We start from the raw sequence: 6000 nt of genomic DNA, 5'->3' as shown, positions 1-6000 counted from the left end.
CCTTGACAGTGAGGGACAGGGCAGGAATCTGAGCTGATGCAGTCTCGTTTTACAGCCAGTTTTCTCAACTGCTACTTTTATTTCCTCCTCATCTGAAGTTCCAGGCACACATTATATATGTATACTTAAAGGATTTTAAGATGACATTTCTTAAGCTTCAGGGAAATTAGAAAAACCTTCCCATGTTTTTACTTGAGGGTAGCATCTAATTAGAAAACTCAGTTTGGATTGTCAACACAAACTTAAGAAAGAAAAACTGGTATTCATGTCCAAATAAAAAAGCACTTTTGGTAAAATTAAACTTTCTGGTTTAATGGTAGATCTTACCTAGGAAGGCCAAGAAGAATATCAATGCACAAATATTTTCTACTCTATTTTTTCTTTGCAGTGTATTATCACTCCTGTCCAATGGAAGCAAAAAGCTACCACTGATGTTCAGAAGATTTTTCTAAGTTGCTGTCACTTGTGTGAATTTTGAACATTAAATGATTGTGTATTTCTACTTACACTCTCATGCTGATTCATGTAAAACTAAACATCCCTTCTCTTTTCCCAAACACAGAGAGAAAAAAATCAGTAAAAATAAAGTAGCTTAAAATTATGTTCACAATTTCCTATTAGCAAGGGCTTCAATCAAAGCCCAGATGCAATTTTTCTCCCAATCATAACTGTCACTAATGACATTTTACAAATATATGGATTGTACTCTTTCTTGAGAGCTATTTATAAAGAGTGTACAATAGTTCCTCCTGGCGTCTGGCCATTTTAGTTACTTAGCAGGATCGACTCTAAATCTGATCTGAGCAGGTTTGCTGTAATCCCTCCTTTAGATGAGAAGAAATAAAACAACCGGAAACTATGGAACAGGTCGATTCCACAGAAAGGAAAATCTTTTCCTGTTTTCTAAGACCCTGAAGTAGTTGAGAAAAAAAGAAAGTTATGATGGGTGTTTGTGACTCTAAAGCTCATTCCAAGGCTGGGGGGAGCAAAGATCAACAGACCACTTTGCTTTTGGACAGAAAGTATTTTGAACAAAACAGTAACATCCCACAGAGGGGTGTCAAACAGCCAAAGCTTTTAAATGCAATTAAAACAATCACTGACATTATTTAGAGTCCAACTCTCAGCAAAAGAAAACATCGGGTGACCCAAAATCTTGTTTGCAGCAGTAAAAAATATATATATAGATATTGAAATGGGGGAAAAGAGATTGAGAAGAAATGATTTGTAAGGATGTGGCTAAAACTATTTATATACCGGGCTCTATTTGTTTTACAGCGAGTAGAGCGCGGACAGCACGAAAGGTTATCTTTGACAAGGTTTTAGCTATTATTTTCTTCCCGTGAAATGGTATTTCTTGAGAAAAAAAGGTCTTTGGAACAAAATAACAATAAATCCTGATTTAGATACATAAACCTGCCATTGATATCACATAATATCAGTGTTCTTTCTCACTCGATACAGGCGTTTTAAAGATAAATGGTAAAACTGAACTGGAAATCCATCTGGCCGGCTGCCTGCTCTAATGAATAACCCCACTTTGGCTCCTGCAATGTAAGCAGAAAGTTCTCTCCCGGCCGCTTTCGTCCGTCATGAATCTACAAGACAGCCGACATAATATCTGGGGGACAACGGAGCGCTAACAGTCAGTGACTTCCATTTTCTTTGCTTTCTATTGATTTTCACTTAATAACTGGCGAAATACTAAACGTCCGCCCTGAGTACCTAATAAATCCTGCCTGAGCTTTTTATTGAGGAGAATTTAATAAAAACAACCATTGCGGCCGAGGGATTTTTCTTCTGGACAGAACAGAGGGGTAGGGAACAGTGGGGTTGGGGCAAGAGGAAGCCATTCTGTATATATATATATATATATATATATATATATATATATATATATATATATTTTTTTTTTTTTTTTTTTCCTCCCCTTTGTAAAAGTGGTGCACATCAGTGTCCAGAGGCTTCTGGGTTTGAAAAGAGTTCCTTTGAAAAGTAGCTTTAACTTCTACAGCCAAGGTATCTGGCCAGAGTGAACAAAGGGTAAGGAAGAGCTACAAGGTTTTAGCGAAAGACAACTTTCTGGTCCTCTGGCAATCCCGATCACCGATTTCAGGTTGTGGCAGAGGTCTTTGCTGTAAGCATTGGCTGTCTCTAGCAACATGCATCTCATGGCCACACACATGTCATTGCATGATTGAATTGGTAGCATGGAATTGCAACTAGAAAAGCAAGGGCAGCCTGCCTGTTGGAGCCCCTGCATATCTCCAAAAGAATTCTCAGTAATAGAGGTGGCAAGTGTCTGGGGAAAGGACATTACAAGCTTCCATTTGATGCTTATCTGAAGGTTTAAGAATGGACTTTGGGGCAATCAGAAAGCAAGAATTGCACCTGAGGCTTTTTAAAACCCAAAGAAAACTGGGAAATTGAGAAGTATGGTCTTCATACTTCTTCCTCTTCCCACTTCATTTCTTCCTCTGCATAACTTCTAGGAGTGCAGAAGCTTTAAAAAAATCTCCTTTTCTGCAATGTAATCTTCTCCTTTTATTTATTTATTTATTTATTTATTTATTTATTTATTTATATTGGGGATTAAACCCAGGGCCATTCAACCTCTGTGCTCTACCAAACCCTTTTTATTTTTTTACCTAGAAACAAAATCTTGATAAGGTGCTGAGAATCTCCCTAAATTGCTGAGGCTGGCCTCGAACCTGTGGTCAACCTGTCTCACTCTCTCCAGCACTAGAATTACAAGCATGTGCCACCATGTCTGGCTCCCTCTACTCATTGCATTTTAATTGATATTGAGGCTATTTTCAAGTCATTAATGGACAGTGTTTTTAAATTTCTCCTGTATATAGTCATATCCCATTCCATTTCTAACAAAAATTCTAATAAGATAATCAGTTTATTTTTAAAAAAATACTGAAATGTCTTAGCCTGGTGTGTTGGCTTCTGCTTGTAATCCCAATACTTAGGAGGCTGAGACTGGAGGATGGCAGGCTCACAGCCAGCCTCAGCTACTTAGTGAGGCCCTCTGCAACTGAGACTCTGATTCAAAATAAAAAATAAAAAAAAAGGCTGGAGGTGTAGCTTGGAGAAAATTCTCCTGGGTTCCATCCCTAGTTCTACAAAAACATAAAAATAAAAATAAAATAAAATGTCTTTAAAATAAGGCCATACCCTTTGAATGAGATATTTTTCTTCTTTTTTTCCTTCTTTTTTTCTCCCCGAAATCTATAAAGTTTAAGTTTGGGTATTATTGTTATAGAAACTACAGTCACTTCAGTAAAGCTGTACATGACTCAATTGCTCAGCAACAAGGAAGATTTTCTACAGAATACAGAGAGAGGAGTTGGTGTGAAAATGTATAGGTTTCACGTCCAAGGACCTGTACTGAAATCCTTGCTTTTCCTCCTCTGAAGTTTCGTTACTATCCATGTGAAGCAGGGATACTGTGGCTAGCTCATCATGGCTGAGCACCAGTAGATTCCTGGGTGGCCAATGAAGGGGGTTAAGTTGCTTCCTGGGGTGCTTCAAAGAAGAGTTATCAATCTACTGAGCTAGAGCTTGAAATTGATCGGATTTCAGAAATTGCCCCCTTTTCTCCCACAGTTGACAGTTGACAGCTGTCCAACTCAAGTTTTCTATGCCTCGGTTTCCTTATCTCTAAAACAGAGCTGATAGGATAGTTTTAGGGACTGTAAAAAATTAGTGTATATCAAGTGCTTTAAAGAGTTCTCCATATAAAGTGTGAGCTTTGAGTGATAGTCACGTGTCAAGGTGAGCCTGTAAATAATAATAGATCCTAATAGTGGATGTGTATACCATATTTCTTTTCATGATTTAAAAATTTGGCTTCAGAATAGCTGAAATCAACCTATTAATCCTTATAAAACAGAATTCTGATAATGAGACTTTCACTTAAATATATGTACTTTTGGTTAAGTAACTTACTGAGCATTCTTTCTTGGTCCAGTTCTTGCTACAAAAGAAATGGAAGTAAAATCTTGACCATTTTTCTTTTTCTGATTATTTTGTTTCTCCTCTTTTTTTCTTTTAAGAGTCTCTCTTTCTAGGTTCTCAGAAAATCCAGTCTGTTATTTTCTCAGGGGTAGAATTTTGGGTTTCTTATCATCAGGGAGGCTGACACTGGAGAAGTCCCAGCAGGGACCAGTGCACATCCTGCATCTGGGATTCAGAGAAGGAGGGCTCAGACTTGACTCTCAGGTTTTGGCCAGATGCCCTCTGATCGGTTCGCATAAAGGTGTATTGCTATTCAGATAATGTCTTCCCCTACTCAACAAAAGGTTGTTGTACTGAGCTGTGATTGTGACAAATGATTTACTATTAGGAACATTCTGTAATTATTGTTCGGTGGGACCGCAGACCGATACATCATTAACATGATAGACGGCCTTTTATATCAGCAAAAAATAACTAAATTAATAAAAATGGCTTCATTCCAAACCCTGTCAGAAAGCCAATACTCAGAACAATCAAGTAGCTGTGATACCTGAGAAAGCTATAGTTTATACTCCCCAACAAATCACGCTTTATGCATAAGTAATAAAATATTTGTATGTATAATCTCTATAATATGGATCTCTGTGATAGAGCAGATTTTTATATGGATCAGCATCAAATGAAGATATAGGCTATTTAAATATTTTCCTAAGCAATTTAGATTTAAATTTATGCTTTTATGTAATTGGATCAAATTTTTAGAGCATACATTTTGCCTATGACATCTTTTAAGATTTTTTTAAGCATCGAGACACATTTTAATGTAGATCCTGCAGACTGAAGGATCCTTCCTTCCTTTCTTCCTTCTTTTCTTTCTCCCTTCCTTCCTTCTTCCCTCCATCCCTCTCTTTCTTTCTTCCTTCCTTGTTATCAACATCAGCAGCCCCCTGGTTTTTGTAGTAAATCTTTAGCTTCATATTTCATATAATATAAAAAGGTAACTTTTTACCCAGAACAAGAAGAAAGATATATTTGAGTAGCCTGTTAGAATTGACTTACAGAAACAAAATGTGACCTATAGACTTTCTTCTAAAAACCTTTAGACTACATCTAAGAAGAAATCACACTTCCATTACTACGTTTTTGCTCTTTAAACTGACAAGAAATTTCTATACAAAAGTGATCCTTATAATAATGGGGATCTCCAGGAAAATCTAGGAATAGAATCTCTCAAGAAATCAGGACTTGAGTGTGGTGGTATGATCCTATAATCATAATACTTGGGAGGCTGAGACACCATCATGAGTAAGGAAGACTATTAAAAAAAAATAGCTGGGTGTGGTGGTGCATGCTTGTAAGCCCGGCATTTGGGAGCCTGATGTAGGAGGATTGCGGTTCACAGACAGCTTCAGCCACTTAGTGAGGCCCTTTGCAGCTCATTGAGACCCTGTTTCAAAATAAAGAATAAAAAAATAGGGCTGGGGGTGTAGCTCTGAGGTATAACACCCCTGGGTTCCATCCCTAGTACTGCAAAAAAAAAAAAAAAACTAAGGAAAGAAAGAAAGAAAGAAAGAAAGAAAGAAAGAAAGAAAGAAAGAAAGAAAGAAAGAAGAAAGAAGGAAAGAACTGAGGTTTTATCTTAGGGGTAGAAGGCCCCTGAGTTCAACCCCCAACAAAAATTAAAAAAAAAAAAAATCAAGGAAGGGTTAAAACAGAACTCTGCTGTTTTTTGTTCTTTTCACTCTTCCCAGCATTCTATTTTTGAATATATTTGGTCTTGCCTTGTCCACAAGACTTTGTGATCCATTTTGTAATTTAGAACCCTTCATATTTTAGAAGGTAACATGGCCACATTCCCATATGTCATCACCATCACCAGTTGGGTCAGGGTGGTGCAAAATGTCAGCAGTATCCCACATGAGCACCCATGTCAAGTAAAATCAATGAAGATTATGCATTGCGCACATGGGTTTGAGTCACATTTTGCTATAAATGGGTTCATTTTAGGTCAGACTAGGGTTGCCAGAGTCTCCC

Source organism: Muscardinus avellanarius (genome assembly GCF_963383645.1).
Source record: "Muscardinus avellanarius genome assembly, chromosome: 3".
NCBI lineage: Eukaryota > Metazoa > Chordata > Mammalia > Rodentia > Gliridae > Muscardinus > Muscardinus avellanarius.
The sequence above is the reverse complement of the archived record's forward strand: the minus strand, read 5'-3'. Positions refer to the sequence as shown.